The sequence below is a fragment of the Zeus faber genome (assembly GCF_960531495.2).
Source record: "Zeus faber genome assembly, chromosome: 1".
Taxonomy (NCBI): Eukaryota; Metazoa; Chordata; class Actinopteri; order Zeiformes; family Zeidae; genus Zeus; species Zeus faber.
Window position 1 is genome coordinate 17,539,007 of NC_137193.1, and position 18,357 is coordinate 17,557,363.

Sequence of the window (18,357 nt, forward strand, 5' to 3'; positions counted from 1 at the left end):
ATGCGACAGTTTCCCCTACGATGGCGAGCGAAAACCATGGAAACCTCAAAATGTCAACTCCACTCTCCAACTCTGCTCCAACAACTACTTCCATCCCGTCGGACTGATAGGAAGCGCTTCATTCTGAGGGTCGCCGAGCCGCCATCCCGTCCTCTTGCATTCATGGAGAGTGTTTAGCCCCGTTTACAGGACTACGAGGAGATGGGAGAGAGAGCAGATGGTCAGAGGCCTCAGAGTACAGATGGCCAGAGATGAACTCTGCATGGGACTGTTTGAGGCCAGTGTGAGAGAGAGAGGGAGAGAGAGAGAGAGAGAGAGAGAGAGAGAGAGAGAGAGAAAGAGAGAGAGAAAGAGATCTAAATACAGAGATTATGAATGATCCCGAGAGAGAGAATTGAATTGAAAGGTAGCGGGAAAAACAAGGAAAAAAGATCAGGATTCTGTGACTTAATCAGGAGGAAAGACCTAACTGACCTGGGGGCAAGGCCACTTTCTTTCATCAGGATTATAAAACGCTAAATGGGCCCTGGTAGCACATATGTTGGAACAGGTCCACACGGGAAGACGGGGGGAGGCGGAAAATGCTTGTTGCGCTTGATGACCGTGAAACGAGTCCAGTTCAAACACAGAAATCCACCGTGTCATTTGGATTGACATCTCCCATCAGTACCAGTACATTCTATCTCACTATCTCGCTCTTCTGGGCCATTCTCTTCGCGTGGCTTTTTCCCCGGAAATCATAATTAAAATTTGCTTTTCTTGTCTTTATCTGGTTCATTTGTTCTGGATCGCCACTTTTTTTTTTTTTTTTAATCACCATGGAAAAGTAATTAATTTGCCAAGAATAGAGAGACAGGAAGTCCAGGAAACATAAGAAGCAAATACGTTTACGCTTAAAAGGGGTGAGACGATCCTCTAAGGCCATTGAAGCAATCAGATTGCTTCTGGTTTAAAAAGTTGAAACAATGTTTTGTATGCAGGCTTCAAGTTCCGCATTTTCTCTCCAAAATACCGGGATGGACAAAAAAACCCGATCTTTTCTCGGTATGCTTTTCTACAATAAACCTGAGTCGTTTATACAAATAAAATGACTGGGCCGAAAGCGCGAAGTGGACGCTGAGTCAGAGGCAGCCACATGCCGAAAGCCATCCCAACATAGCACGCTGAAACATTTACTGTCTATACAACATTGATCAGGCCACAGGCATTTCATTCAAAGCCCAAATAAAACGGCCCCTGGGTTTCCCACACCGCCAGCGAGATGAAGAGTTACCGCAGAACCCAACATTTCCTTTCTAGTCCTGGTAACAAGGCCAGCCATGGGCCACAGGGCACATAGATTCAAGGTTCCAAACTTTCTTCCTACGACTCCCACACAATATTTGAGCAATAAAATGACACCCGAAAAATGGTCCTTGGCTCTAAAATTACATAGAATAAAGGAGAGGCTTGTTTATCTGCTCTGAACTTTTGTGAAAAAAAAAAATCGTACAAAAGATAGGCCATTGCAGGATTACAGACCCCTACGTTCTCAAGGACTCTAGTTGTCCAATTCCCGCGGCGCTAACGTAAGCAGGACGTTGTTTGTTCAGCCCAGCTAGAAGCGTCCCTTCCTTGTTTTCCACGTAACCTTCCCTCATTTCGTGCCTCATTTTCTGAGGCTTCTACGATCAAGGGAAGAAAGGGAGAGACAGTGATGGAGGGAGAGGGGAAGGAAGAGAGAGGACGCGTGAATGAGAGCGGCGTGTGGCAGGGTGTCGGCCACACATGTCACAAGCACAACAGGACGCCTGATTCACCAGCAGGATTACACTTTAATCAATCCGGAGCGCCGGTCCCAGTCCGCCGCCGCCGCCGTGATAATCCCGTCCAAGGAGAGGCTCACTTCATGCTTGTCAGCTCATCCACTGTCGCCGCGTCTCGCAGGATCGGTCGGTCGGTCGGTCGAAAGTCGAGTCGGGGGCGGGGGTTCGATGAAAAGCGGTAAAAGCCAGTAGAAGACCAGCGATGAATTTGCCCGTGACTCAATCAATTTCAAGATGCTACGAGTGGGCTTTTCACAGGAAAAGCTGCAGGTTGTGATGACGCATTCAAATGTACGGCCGGGAGGATGAGGAACAGAACTTGTTCTTAATGACAAACAGACGACACTGGGGAGAGATTGCTTCCACCTGAATTCAGCTTAATACTATCACATTATACAGCCATCAATGTGGATGATATTTTGCCCAATAGAAACTGTTTGCCTATTATGCTCATGTCGTTTTCGGTCGGCAGTACGATATATCTATATAATTTCAATATCTTGCAATGAGACTAGATATCGACTGGGGTTTTGGCTATCATAATATTGCAATATAGTCAGATGTTGTCTTTAAGGCTGGATTACAGAAAATGAATGCAAGTCTCTGATCTCTATAGACTATTTTGCTGTCAATGCCCCTCTACCTGCTTGGTCATAATATCCCCATTAATAATGATTGTTTTTAATATTTGTCAAAAAAATATTGTGACATTTGATTTTGATTTGATCCCTCAGCCCTAGTCGGACCTAGGCCCGACATGCATGGGTAAATTTCACCAACCACCACCCGCATGATGAAACTTCTTTGTATCCAGATGTGCATTACAGTACATGTAGGAACTCATATGACATGTACACTGCGAGATGTCAGAACACAATCCAAGATATGGAAAAAGAGAAGCAGTTCAGTCACGTGCACCCAGACAAAAATATACGTATATGTGCCACACACAGACACACACACACACACCCACACCCACACACACACACACACACACACACACACACACACCCAAACACACAAGGGGTGAAGAGGGGGGTGGAGGGAGACAGAGAGGCAGGTTTTTTTAAAGAGTCAAGTCATGGAGGTCAAATAGGCCGCCGCGTAGCAGCGCGCGAGATGAAAATAAGCTTACGAGCCGGAACATCACCACTAACTTTATTTACAAACCTCTTCCAATCCTTTTGGTACTACAGAGGTGTGTGTGTGTGTGTGTGTGAGTGTGTGTGTGTGACTGTGTAAGAGAGAGAGCGAGCGAGTGGGGTTTAGAACAACACCATAACAAACCAACTACAATTATCGTACCGTATCCAATCCGTGCAGTTTAAACACCATGGACTACATAACATTGGGACAAGATCCAAATGGACGTGGCCAACACCATCTGCCCGACCCCTTTGGCCCGTGGGGTTCCTTACTTTTATGCAAGTTATTACTGTCTTTATGCCAAGCTGGCATGGTTCTAAGCAAAACGGTTTGGGGATAAATCTGGGATTCTGGGATGGAGCCAAACTGTTGGGTCTCGTACAGAGACACTGGAAGCGGCTTAGGCAGTCACTAGACAATGGCTATAATCAGCGGAGTCACCACACAATGAACAAAGCATTAGTGGGTCAATGAAGTTAGTACTGTATGTAGCAGTGCGTGTGTGTGTGTGTGTGTGTGTGTCTGTGTGTGTGTTTGTCTGCTTGTGTCCTAGGCAGACAATGTGTATGTAGACAGAAGCAATCAACAGGGAAGCAAAAATTAGGTATTTCGTACACGTGTCCAATAACACTTCTAAATCTATTAGTATCGGGGGGCAGGGCTTTTTGTCTACCCTTCTATATTACAACAATGAACATACGAGTGGAGTTAAGAGCTGGCAGAGATTGAGGATCACCACCGCTCCCAATTAACGCCTGCATCTGCCTTCACATAACTGTCCCCATGCGACGACTGGTTGTAGTGGTGAACTATGGCGTCCCGTAGGAGAATGGAATCCTCTATAAAATTTTGAAGCGCCCAGGCAGTCTGCCATGAAAAGCCTCTTTTACTGTCTGGGCGGGAGGGACACTGCGCTTTTGTAATGTGGGACATAAAAGCTGCATCGCCTAATATATTCGGTGTCAGACCTCTGCGATCAGGTAGTTTGTTGTTTCTCGACAATGTCGACACGAGCCATCTCTCGTCCGAGCTCATCGCAAGATTTGGGGCCTGATTTATTGTTTGCCCTCCCATAGCCGCCCCGCTCTCCCTCTGGGCTGTGACGGTGATGTTTGATGGATGAGGCGGGGGCGTTTGATTTAGTGGTAGTGGCAGAATTGAACACAGTGGAGCTTTAAGGAAACTGCTCAAATGGGGGAGGCCCGGACGAGCGCCTGGTCGGAGCAGCGATGAAGGCGAGGTAATACGAAGAGACTGCAACCCTACAACCACTCACAGCAACGTCTTTCCTTCCTGTTCAATGCCTCCCTTCTCCACCTTGCCACCCTCCCCCCACTGCCCCCATTCACTCCCTCATCCCTCCATCCTGCCCCCTCTCTCTATCTCTCTCTCTCTTTCTATCTGATCAGCTGTTTTTGGAGAAGGCGCACAGTGTTCCGGGAGCTCGCTGCTGACTGATGGAAATTTCCGATTGGGGCAAGCAAGGCAGACGGTCGGAGAAGATAGAAATCTGGGGGGAAGATGCTGAAATTTCGTTTCTGACATTAATGCAGGTTTTTGGGTTTTTTTCCCTCCCCTCATTCTCCCTTTCCCTCCCCCCTCCACCTCTCGCTGACACGAGAGACGAGATGAAAGGCAGCCGTGAATGATATGGAGGCTTTTGGAGCCACACTCACTCCAGGTCTGTTTTGTCTGCACCTTCTGTCAGGACTTTCTTCTACAAAATTCCTCCATCGATCCTCCATCCATCTATAGCTCTCTTTAATCCCCCTTCTCCTCTTCCTCCCACATTGAAATCTAGCACCATGGCTACATACAGTACTCTGTCTGTTCCTTTCACTTATACGTAGATCCCTGTCTTTGTATCTGTGTGGACACTCCATCCTCTATCTCTCCCTCTCTGTCTCCATCGTTCTCTCATCACTCCCCCATCCTCTCGGTGCGACCCAGCATACAGTAAACAGCGTGTGGGATCCGATCTATCTCCTGGAATCCTGGAATCTAGATGAAATGCATGTGTCTGAATAGGAAGCGGGGCTATACCTGTTATCTGATTGGCTGGTGGGGAGGGCTGTCGATGGAGTTAGTTACCAGGGAGAACAAGGGGGCCAAGCAGAGAACAAGGAGATAATGGTGCTGTGTCAGCAAATTCTGCACCCGTGGGGGCTCACTTCAAGGCAGGGGATAAAAGGGTGAGGTATAATGCAAATAGTTTAAAGGTTTCGTTCAAGTTTTTCTTTTGCATGTATTCAACCAGGGCCTGGGAAGATATATTAATTCTAGTGAATCCCCCCAATGATGAAGTCAAAAGGGGTATTTCAAAGGAAAGCTAAGCTGATTTATTTGACAGGCAAAGGCATCACTGGTTAAATTCCCAAAAGAAAATGCAGTGGAAAAAATGCACAAGTTCATTGCCAAATATATCTTTGTGTTCTTTTCTGCTTTCTTTCCATGCCACTGATATAAAACACAGACTCATTCGACAGTCTGTTACTGTTTCCAGCAATCGATCGGCCTCTGTGCATGCACCGTCACAAATCTACTATACTGCATGAACAGTAGAGATCATTCACAGTGGTTGGTCTCCAGGCTGATTGCAATCTACATCTAAGCAATATGGCTAATGCTTAATGCATTGTTTGCTTGATAAAACAAAGATACTGCATCATTTCAATGGGAAAAGCACCATGTCTAATGAGGGGGAATTGTGGAGCAGCAATTTCATTAAATATGGGCAATTAGGACTATCAACTGTTCCCTTCTGTGGGAAACATTTCATATTTTATCCTTAGTCATTTATTTTTCTATCCATTCATTAATGTATTTATTAATTATTTATAATTTCCACATTTACGTTCCTGTATTTCTACATACATATGCATCTCCTTGTCAATATGCTAATGAGGGGGCTGGCGATGGAAGTATGTCACTGTGCCATAGATGTGTCCTCGTGCTTTGAGTGATTACATATAGTATTGGGTTCTAAATCAAAATACGAAGAAATAAGAAAAACACAACTCCTTAAAATGCTGGCGATTGAGGGTTATTTACCAAGGTAACTTAGACATGCAATCATGAAATAAAGACAAACAGACATCTCCCCCACCTGCAGCCCCAGATGTGCGCATAGTCCACCTGCAAACAAGCACAAAGGATGCAAACTTTGCCACAAGGAGCAAGGCTTGCACACACACAAACACAAACACGTGCACTCACACACGTAGTGGTTTGCGGGACGGCAGCAGACAGAGTTCAGGGCTCATTAAATCTTGGTCAGGCTGCGTCTCCTCTGAGAATTACCCAAGCACAGACACCCAGGCACGCACACATATTGTACCTACACACATAAATGTGTTTGTGCGTATATGCCTGTTTGTGTGTATGGGGCCTAGAAGCAGAACTGAGGCATGGCGGAGTCCCGCGGAGATAGAAAACACCTGTGACAGAGGTTTTCTCTGGCGTGTGGGTGGGAGTGAGTTATACCAGCGTTGCATACCTGCACCTTAATTTAATCTTTTCTACCTGGCATGATTCTCAAGCGAACTTTTGCACACAACACACACATGCGCACATGCGCACACACACACACACACACACAAAGATAAACTGATATACTGCAGCGAGGCCTTCATCTGTTGATCTGCATTCCTGAACTCCGTACAAACCATTACCTCTGTCTATCTTACCACGGCTACAAAAAGATGGGAACGACATCAAATGGCTTATCCCAGTCCCACACACACACACACACACACACACACACACACACACACACACACACACACACACACACACACACACACACACACACACACACACACACACACACACACACACACACAAACACACACACACAGAAAGGCGCACGCACTCAGGGACTTTTTAGTTACCTCCAACATATAAACAAAAATCTCCCCATTCCCCTGTTATTGTCTTTGCCTTCCTTTACCTCCTCCCAAACTCTCTGGTTTCATCTCCCCCTCTTTCTCTACCTCCACTGGAATGATCGACCTCTTCTCTACCTTTTCGAATGATCTCTGATGATCTTTGAAGAACTGGTTTGAACTTTTCGGTACATTTGGCTCCTTGCCGATACAAGTGAGAATGGGTTTTTTGAGTGAGATTAGTGAGTTAGTGATTTTAAAGAAGCATGAACTGATGGATTCACAGCTGTGTTTACACCAAATTGGATAGAAAGGGACAGAACCTTTTCCCTGCCTGGGATGTTATGTTGGTGTCGCCTTTTTCCCATCAGAGCATTTTGGAGTAAACACAGCATCGTACCCAAAACCCGATACAGGTACCCGTGCCTTGAACTCTACACCCTAAACATACTCATCACTCTCAGCCACGGCAGAAGTGTTTACAGGGCAGAGAGCGAGATAAAAAGCAAGAGAGAAGAGAGAGATAGAGAGAGAGAGAGAGACACAGAGAGAGAGACAGAGAGAGAGAGAGAGAGAGAGACAGAGAGAGAGAGAGATAGTGAGAGAGAGAAGGCGTAGGACACAGAAGGGCATGGGCAGAATGGAATGGGAGGCAGACAGCGGTGAATCTGAGGTTCACTCTAGTTTGCAGATGGGAGTCATGCAACTTTTATTAGCTGGGCTGGGTGTCACAGAGAGAGAGAGAGAGAGAGAGAGGGAGAGAGAGAGAGAGGTGTGTATGTCTGGGCGGTCCTGGAAAGGCTGTTAGAGGGTAGATTATGACATCTGTTTACACCTGGATGTAAGAGCTTACGATTCTTAAATAAAAATCCTGTGACTTTATGTTAAACCCATTGAAAATCCATGACTATCTGCACATCAACTGTACGCATCAACTTGCTCTTCTGACTCGCACCAGCCCATGGCGAGCCATCCAAACAGCAGACCGTATTGAACTGAATGCACAACAAATCCACAGGGACGGAACCCCCCTCAAGAACAGCCCACGATTAAAACATTATCATTCAGTCCCTGAATATATTTGGAGAGGAATAAATGCTTCTATACTTAGATCTGCACATGTAATAGGAGGGGGCGAGTGGGACGGGAACAAGCAGAAAATGCAGAGTGCAGGGTGAGCCAGTGAGCAGTCCAGCAAGGATCCTCATGATGTTTTGGACCTCAGCCCAATTAACCCCTCTCCTGTTTGTCTAATTAACCTGTTATCTCTCTTATCTACGATCCAGTCGATGCCCATCGACCGCAGACAGGGGGAACGCACATCCTTATGCCGGCAAGAAAAACATAGCCTCAATTAAGGAAAGGGCAATTAGCATCCAGAATGCGAAAGCTTATCCCCGCAGGGGGAGTGTTAATACTCAGAGGCTTTGTGCTTCGGGGCTAACTGTTATTTTACTGCTTTTAGCCTGCGCTGGCTTGTTTACTACAGCATGTTTCTGCTAAATAAATACACGACACCCTCACTTCATCTTTCCCGGTAAACTGGGGATATTTTCGCAGGCTACAAAGGACTGATCCAATTTAAAAAAAAAACAAGTCAGAGACACATATGGACTGACTCAATGACTGGAATGAATGCTGGAAGACCTTCTGGGAGACATACTGGGAGACCTTCTAGGAGACCTTATGGAGGACAATTGTCTCCACTCCTGTAGGATCAACGAGGTGAGGACATTTTTCCTCTGGATTTTACCCATCCTAACTATCTAGGAGCAGTGGGCAGCCATAGAACAGCTGCCCATGGACTAACTCCAGCTCTTGGTCCATGCCTTGGTCAAGGGCATCGGGAGGAGTGTTTAACCTGAACCAAGAACCTTCTTGCTGTGAGGCGACAGTGCTAACCGCTGGAGGAAGTGCTTCCAAACCGGCCAAAACGTATTCATCCACAGATTGTATTCGATAACTCAGGGCCCTCATTGTCAAATGAAGTCAGCCCTGACCCCAGTGGACTGGTACCCAACTTAGAGTTCGTAAAACCGCTGTCATCCCTGTGACAAATACAGTCCCCTGCATTCTCACATAGTTGTGGTCTATCCACAGACTCTGCCTCTGTTGCTCACCCTGCTTCCAACAGCAATAGGATGCAATTGAAATAGAAAGCCACAGACACAGGATGTGTCAGTATGTGTGTGTGCGTTTCACCTCCTCTGCTTCGCATATTCAAAACAAACCCTTTGTCCCAAGAGGACTTTCAACACTTTTAGCACATCTTTGTACATCCTGTATGCATCGTAGAGATGCATAAAAATTGGAAAAAATAGAATCTCTAACACAAACACATGTCTAAACAAATGGACACACTAACTCTCTCACATAAACTCAAACCCACACACACACTCAAAAAGTCAAGAGTTCGTTTTCACAGGGAGCAGTCTTTTCTAAGGAGAAAAGGAAGTTCCTGCCCACTGAAGCCAGCCAATCCCAGCAGAGTATTTAATGGTGAGGGCTCCATTAGGGAAGTCCCGTGTTCCCTCCTGCACTCTCCAGTCCTCTCACGACAGACTGTTTTTTCCTGCCTATTAATGCCAGGAACACATTAAAGGGCAGTGTCAAAGGGTACAATACAGGGGGGAAACAATGTTAGGATGAACTCAGCCATTGTTCCAGGGAGTGTGCTTGTAGGGAAATGTCCGGTCAGGTTGCTTTATTTCTGGCGGTGCCTCAGAAGCAGGATCTCGCTATAAATTTTAACTGGAAGCCTGGCTCCAGTATACCTGTATATCTCAGGGGTCTGCATGCAGAAATCTGCAAACAACAACTGACTCGCCACCAACTTAACCTACAGTATGGACAAAATAAGTCATTGGCAAGCCAATTTTAAAGACATGTGAAAAATGTTGATTCCGTGACGTTGCCAGAAAGTGAAAGCCAAGTTCTGCGCTTCCACTGCTGCCAAGAAGAATGAGAACAAAGGGGAGCTTTGCAGCCTCAGTTGTTCCTCTGTTCCATATGGCCCCTCTCAGCGATGTACTGAAGCCCACCAGCAGTGACCCCTGTCCGGCTAAGCTCTCCCACTCCCTCACCCACAGTGGGACTGGAATCTCCCTACAAAGGCAACACATAGCAGAGATGGCTATTGTTAAGAGTCTCAAACGGCATTACTTTTGATATGGGTGTGGATTAGAGTGCAATGATGTGTCCTCCCGAACATAATGGGGAGAATTTCTTTGCTTAAGTTGGTTATTACATAGCTGTCCCGTTTTTCCAGGGATTCTGCCGTATTTTACAATTCTTTCCCACTGTCTTCCCAGTTTTTAATTTTCCCGGAAAAAAAAGGTTTCCGCTCTGCTGACTACTGCATGATCCGCTCCTCGTTTCTCCAAACAAAACCAATAATAACAGTGTTTTTATCCTAGATGCATTTCTAATTGAATGAAACCAAGGAAAACGGGATGTGCCAACGGTGTGCCATAAGGACGGCAAATTTCCAATATACACAGTGAAATACTGAAAAGCGTAAAGCAATATTCCTCTGTATTGTTTTGCTTGTGATTGCCATCTGAAGTTCTGATTTAGTGAACATGTAGCATGTGAACAGAAGATTCATGTTACAATAAAAGAAAAAGAAGTTAATAAACAGCAGAAAAGTGCATTTAACAATATGTTTTACATTAAATTGAGAGTGATTGCAGACATCAGTCAATCAAAAGATCATATGAAAAAATTGTGTTGAATTGAATAAAGACAAAAATCTGGCCCCAAACAAAGACTTAATGAGTCTCAACTTGTTAAGTAATGTAAAATATGAGAGATAAGATTTTTTTAAAAAGCACAGCAAACTTTAGGAAAAAGCTAAAATGTGGAACGGAAGTGTGCTGCGAACTGCGGAAAATAGAACCCACACAGTGACACAATGTCACATTTGGCCGTCTTTACTGTGGTCGCACTGCAACCCAGTGTTACCGACAATAACAGTTGACTCCGTTAGAAAAGTTTGAAAGAAAAGTCTGTTCCTAAAATCGTGATTCGTTAAACGAAACTAAATAAAAAAACCTCCTCTTGGTTTTTGGTTTAAAAAAAAATGTGCGGTGGGATTCCTGGTGGAAATGAGCAAGGATGACGCCACCGTGAGAGGCTTGGAAACACGCACCTCAGATATGGGTCTAGCTTCAGGGCGGCAGGATGACAACATGGTACCAGAGAAAAGAGAGAGAGAGAGAGAGAGAGAGAGAGAGAGAGAGAGAGAGCTGTGAAAGCATGGAGTAAATTGAAGAATAGTGTGTCAATAGAGAATGGGATTACTAGTGGTTTCCTCCCAAGGCGTTTGCCCAATTTCTGTGTGTGTGTGTGTGTGTGTGTGTGCGCGCGTGTGTGTCTGTGTGTGTGTGTGTGATGGATAGAGGGGAGGAAGACCCACGGCGTGTGTTTGTGTCTGTGTATTTCCTACGTACATGACTTGTGAGTGCTCTCTCTCAGACTGAGCTGTGGCTCTCATCTACTGTATATCTGCATGCGTGTGTGTGTGTGTGTGTTCTCAGCATGTATTTGGCTTCTTTGATAGACACATAATAGACAGTTTTAGGCGGCGCCACTCCCTCCCATAGCAGCGCTAAGTTCCCAAAAGCTCCTTATCCCATGGTTCTCCCTGCATTTCAATAAAAAAAAGGGGGAAAAGATCGGCCTTTTCTTTTCCTTTTTAACGACCAATACTGTGGAGGTAAACATTGCAGTATCCAGTGGGGCGCCACCCGGCATGCATGACTCATGCACATGCATGTACGCATATAGATTCCCTCTCTCACACACGCACTTCACGCTTTCTTCCTTCCTTCATTTTATCTTATTCCATTACTGTGGATTTATTTTGTTTCATTGTATATTCAAAACACGCCCTATTATTTTTGTGCATTTACATCGGATGACACACACACACTCACAAATTCTACGGAGGCGTTCAGGGCTAAATGGAAAATGGACTGCATTTAGACAGTGTTTTTCTCTACACGAAGGCCGCCATGCAAGAAGACAGCCAGCTCGTCAAGAGCTCTTCGGGTCTTGCTCGAGGACACCTCGGCAAATTAGTCAGGAGCTGAGAATCAAACCACAACCATTCAGTTTCCAAATGACCACTACTACTACGTGCTGGCTACTGCTATGGCTACAGCGACCTACAGCTACTGGGGAAACAGCTGTAGGAGTCGGTGGAGGTGAAAGTCTTGACGATTGTGGAGCGTTCACCTTGGGCAGCCTTATTAGGACACACACACACACACACACACCTACACACACAAACACACACACACACATTCTTGTACTGCCATCAAAGTGAGGTCAGAGTAAATGTAAGCGGTAAGTGAGGACCCATGTTTCTGCTGAAACAATTAAATACCCAAATCAGAGTACACGTGTATAGTAAAACACACACACACACACACACACACGTACAGAATACAAAGCGTGTATGTGAACTCACTGTGTGTGGGATGAAGATGGGGAATGCATGGCATGTTTGGAGCCATAACTCGGCTTGTGTGCGTGTATGTGTGTGTGTGTGTGTGTGTGTGTGTGTGTGGGTGTGTGTGTAGATCTCTGCTCTGTGAAAGACTGGCCGTGCCATCGTGCTCATTGGAGTGGCTAGAGCTTCTGGGTGGGCGTTGTGTGAAGCTCTGTGTGTGTGTGTGTGTGTGTGTTCGTGTGTGCATGTGTGTGTGTGTGTGTGTGTGTGTGTGTGTGTGCAAAGACACACTTCCCATCTAATTAAGCCTCTATATAATAATACTGTACCTGTCAGCTTGGTCTCCTGACAACCCGGTTCCCAAACTGTATCCGAAACGGCCCTATACTGGGCTTACACATTTGACAGGTTTCCACGAGAAAGTTCACAGAGTTAACCCCAATGACCCAGTGTGTTTCCAGTGGGAGACCAGGAACCGGGCTAACCAATTATTTCCACCACTGAGTTTCGATTTAACTTAAGTCACTTTGGACGTTATTATACCTTATTTTGTTTTTGTAAAGAGTCACATTATAGCAAGAGGTATAGCTTAAAATGAACTGTTCACATATTTCAGTGCTGCGCTATAAAGTCAAATAAATGAATGTAGAATGTGTAACTTCTGATGGAGTACTATTTTGGTCTAATGTCAAGCCTCAATTTCCTCCTTAAAAGTTCGGGACTTAGGTCACCGTCTAATTTCACTGCATATATGTATGACAGTATGTATATGTATGTGACAAATAATCTCTTGAACTTTGAACTTTGAATTTACTGCGGAAGCTTGAGTTTCTGGTCCTTTTGATTTCGTAGCGCCCTGGAGCAGCATTTGTAGTGAGATGAAGTCACACACTCAAAGCACCAACACTTACGTGATATGTAAGGAAGCTGATGACTCGCTCATGACGCAAATATTCGTCCGTTTCCCCATTCTGTTCCAAACAGACGCTTCGTTTGCTCAGCGCAACTCATTGCAGCTGGGATGACTCACCGCGCTCACACCTTACGGATGGATACTCGCACTGGCACACACACACACACACACACACACACACACACACACACACACAGACACACACACACACACACACACACACAAACAAACAAACAAACGCACACAAACACACACACACACACACACAAACACAGTTCTATCTCTGGGGTCAGGTGTGTGTGTGTGTGTGTGTGTGGGGGGGGGGTGTATTAGCACAGAGCCAGGGGGTGCCAGGGGTGAGAGCCCCACTACAATAATAAGCGGATGTTGGAATTTACATGTACTATTGTTAGTTCCTTGTATATCTAAATGCCGATGTGTATCAACCTCAAAAAACTGCTTCTTGAACTTTTTGCCATATATGCCATATGTTTCAAGCATGAATCACCGTCATGGTGAATTACAAAGAGTAAATACTGACTCATTATTATTGAAGATTTAACCAAAGCGACAAAGGCATAGGAGCAACAAATGTGCTTTGTCACCACCAAGAACTGCAAAAATAGAAAATAAAATCTGGACAACAGGGCGTGTGGGGTCAGTTGGTCCAAGTCATTCATCTGGAAAAATCTTCTTAAAAAAAAAATTCTTTTAAACACAAAAGTGGCGCTCAGAACCAAAGACTTCAAACATGGATTTGTTAGGCAGCAGGGGCAGAAGGGAAAGGAGAGCGAGGGGCCAGCGGTAGTGCCAACTAGCTGCGTAGTGGTGCAGCATCGCATCCACCAACTTCTCCCAAAAGCAGGAATAAATCTCTGTATGTATTTACATGTGTTTACTCTGTATGTGTACAACAATGCACGCCGTTGACCGGAGGATGAGCAGAGTCGTCCTTTGACAGAGGGTTGCATCTTAGAGGGGACCAGTGTCAAAACTGTCCTGTGTGAAGAAGCGCCATCCTGCCTTTCTTTCTTAATGTTGTGTAGCTGCGCTTAGCTTCCCGTCCATGGCCGATGCTCTCTGGCAGGTTATCAGAGCAGTCACTAAAATGAACTTTGAATATGAGCCATTCTTAGAGAGAGAGAGAGAAAGAGAGAGAGAGAGAGAGAGAGAGAGAGAGAGATGGGCAAGGGGGTTAAGGGGAAACAGAGAGTACGCTTAAGGGGCTGAGGGAGGTAGGGAGCTAGAACAAGCAAAGAAGAGAGAGAGAGAGAGCGCTTTAGATGGACGGTGGAAAGACAGAATGTTAGGGCGCGAGGGCTGAAACAGAGAGAAAGTGACAGAGAAATAAAGAGAAAGTGACAGAGAGAGTGAGAGTGAGAGAGAAAGAGCAAAATAGGATGTATGAATGCATGCATACTGCAAAGGAGCATCCAAGCAGATGGAGTGCATGCATTGGCACTAACCCCTGCTCCGTCTGTCTCTCCCTCTCTCTCTCTCTCTCTCTCTCTCGCTCATTTTTAAATATCCCTCACTCATGCTCATCTCTTTGGGTTGCATGGCTCGGCTCCTGTCAGTGTGCATGATGTGCATATTCACATGGATGGTGGCATTCCAGCTGAAAGACATTAGTCGGGGCAGTGGGGCAAACTCAAACACTGCTCGGCCAATCACACGTTGCATGAAAAGGGATCAAGAATTAGGGAATGAAGAAAGAAAAACAGAATGGAAGCTTTAACGGGTGACCAGAAGGACTAACGTAAGGCAGAGCGTGAATAGCAAGGGAGGGGGAGACAGACAGAAAGATAGACATGATGATGTACCTCGATGAGGACATTTTCCTTCTTGCAGCATGCTATTACCTCACAGGGACTCAAGAAGCCCAGAGGCATCACACGCAGAACACAAAAACAGCTGATATCACCAGAGAGAGTACATATCAGCAGAGGAAATTGGTTAAAGACCATGAGAAATGGCCAAAACATTCCCTTACCTCCACAACGGCAAGTGGTGTCCTTGTGGTTAACTGGTGGTGAGGAGGAGGAGGATGAAGCACAGGGCCAAAAGTACTCAGGGTTATCTTATCTCATCTATAGCAACCAAAGGATGCAGTAACTTCTTTCCCACTTCCTGTCACCGCGTGCGCACGTGTGTGTGTGTGTGTGTGTGTGTGTGTGTGTGTGTGTGTGTGTGTGTGTGTGTGTGTGTGTGCGCGCGCGCGCGCGTGTGTGTGTGCGTCCAAGACAATGATAAAAAAGGACCCTAGCGGGAAAGAGCGTGTAGGCATGTGAGGCGGCAGACTGTGGAAAGGCAGCGCAAAGAGGGCAGACTAGAGAGGGCAGACTAGAGTAGGCTGGGAGAGAGAGAGAGAGAGAGGGAGAGAGAGAGGGAGATGAGGGGGCCGTTCCAGCTCAGACTGTCTGCCTGTTCCACTGGCTGGTCCCTGAACACACCCACCATCCCATCTCTTAACAAGAATCTATTCTTAACAAGATTCCTTGTGATAAACATATGTGTACATAACACACTTATGTTATGTACACAGAAGGAGGGGGGACGGATAAGGGACAGAGAAAGAGAGAGACTAGACGACCCCTCGTAAATCAAATGAATGGCCATGAACCCTTTTCCGAAATGCGCACAAACGAGGACTTACTGTACGCACGCAAGGACGCGCACTCATTAAACGGCATCTCCGGCAGAGACAATTCCCTTTTAACTCTGAACGCAAACACACAATGTACACGCACATCCACAGCAGCTGTATACGGAACCAGACCCCTCCAGCGCCATGTCTGCCAGGGGCTTACAGAGAAAATAAAGAAACCAGCTGATGGAAGAGAAAAAGCCAAGGACGGGACATCCAACACTACTTCTGGTAAAACGGTTTCATGTCTGGATTTGGTGATAGGTCCGTATAAATTTGTGTATGTTTAGGAGGTGTACATCAGCATAAGCACGTTCATGGATGTATGAGTGTGCGTAATAAACTTGGCAAAGAGGGGTGTGTATGATAACGGGGTCATAAGGCTGCTAAGCCTGTTGATAAGGAAAAATAAAATGTCCCTGTGTATGTGTATGTGTGTGTGTGTGTGTGTGTGTGTGTGTGTGTGTGTGTGTGTGTGTGCGTGCGTGAGCCTGGCAGTAGGTTGGTCGGTTTTAGGACATGCTTTCCATTCTTGGAGTGTAAGCATAGCCTTTGGCTCGGCATGCCTTCGCCTCCTCCCCAATCCGTCACTCCGGGTGGAAGGAAAAGGGACGGGGAGGTAGGAGAATGGCCCTCACTGCTCTCAGGTTCACGGCGGCCGAGCGCCACTTTTGCCAAGTTTCTCTTCGTATAAACATCAGTTGTGCAGGGAGTCATCGCAGATCATAACCTGTTTCCGAATCCAGTGTTTTTACAGTGTTATGGTTATGGCGGCGTGCTCTGCCTCGTTCATTATTGGCATTATTATGCAAGGGACCAGCAGCAGGAGAATACGGCCAGTTCGGGAAATCTTCATAAATCTTTAAGAAGGGTGCGGGGCGACTAAGCCCTTCTATCCATTCGTCTTTCCTGTCTTGATCTGGAACGATCACCTGGTGGTTATCTCATCTGCACTGAAGGACCCATCCAAGGCCACATTATGGGATTTGGCAAACAGCCAACTGGTTGCAGCTAATAAAGACGGCAATATGTGGGCAGTCTTGAGAGTGATGTCCTTTGGATGAAGGCGGTGTGTCTTGCAGCTCCGTCTTTCAATGTGTGGTAATTGGGTTTTGGCGGATGAGTGTTCTCGGGAGGCACTGTAGCCTGGACACTTCACAGCCAACGGACCTCACCTACGAGAGAAGGCTGCTGTGTTCGCAGCATCACCGGCTTAAACTAAAGCGGCGCAGCTTCCTGGAGCTCCGGGTCCGTGCGGGCTGCTGACCGAGCAGCCTCTCTGCAGCATGCATCGCATACTATTAACATGTGGGTTATGCTGAGTGAAAAGCCGGGTGACAGTAAACTGTGACACCTGCCCTTCTTGTTTCGCACCGGTTTCAGGAGTTGCTCCTGATAACTGGGACGCACACAATGATGTGCACCATTTGTAACACCGACGCGATGACGACAACCGCTAATGGAAATAGTTAATGGTGACCAGGGGTCGAGAGTGAACGTGCCGCGCACGTGGATTTACTCCACGGGAGAAACGGCCAAACGAGAATACAATTCCCTACCTTGGTTCCGTGAAGGGTAAAGCCGCACGGCCGCACGGTCGCACGGCGGAGATGCTGAGGCGCGACTGATGCTGTGGCGACGCGGGACTCGCGGACGATTCGTTCGCAGCGAACGGACGTTTTTTGAAAAAGGACTCTGGAGTCACAAAAAAAAGAGTCGCCCGTCCGCTTCACCCGCAGCTCGCTAACTCCAGCCAGGCACACCGGGCATGCGGTGCGTTGACATGCACATCTCGATTCACCGACTATGAACCTGGGAATGATTCCCGAGGAATGAATGACCGCGTTGCATTCTGCCGAAATAAACCTTGACGTGGAGGTAAATTACTTTGGCGTGTCACACGTAGACAACTGTGAGAGGACGACGCTCAAGCATCTTTGGGATCATCAACAGAACTGAATGTTGTTTTTGGGGGGGGCTTTTCCTGGCCCTCTATCACCATTCGCCGGAGGTCGCCTCCCGCTCGCCAACTGAATTACACAACTGCACCGCATTACACCGACTGAATCAAAGGCACGAAGAGTCGGAAAAACCGAGCGGCTCCATTCACCGAGTCAGTCGCCACGGACCGAATCTTTAAAACGAGTCAAACCGTTCATTACTATAGCATCTGTTTTCGTGTTCAATGTTTCCCCCTATCGGCCGAACGTTGGAATTACATCAATTTGAGGCGTTCCACCATTTTTTTTTTTTTTTTTAAATACGCGCATTTGCGATGATAACAGCGTTTGGTTCACAAAATGAAACATTCACTGCGCGCCCCGAGCACACACACATACGCTTTTTACACACACGCTTATTTCAATGACAAGGTTGGTACAACGGGAAACTGGAGGAAATTTCCTTACAATGATGGCGTACTCAACCTACCGTTGGTCATACCTTACAAAGATGGCGCCTTCAAACGCACCACTCGTCCCACTTCAAATTGGTGTCCCACAAAAAGC

General features: G+C 46.4%; 1 protein-coding gene across 1 annotated transcript in view; it reads right to left on the reverse strand.

Moving 5' to 3' along the window:
• Positions 1-15,330, reverse strand: part of kank4 (KN motif and ankyrin repeat domains 4) — an 80,336-nt gene extending 65,006 nt beyond the window's left edge. Inside the window, exon 1 of the mRNA XM_080011048.1 lies at positions 15,197-15,330. The gene's annotated coding sequence lies outside the window, so the exon portion shown is untranslated. The remainder of the gene's footprint in view (positions 1-15,196) is intronic.
• Positions 15,331-18,357: the final 3,027 nt, after the last annotated feature.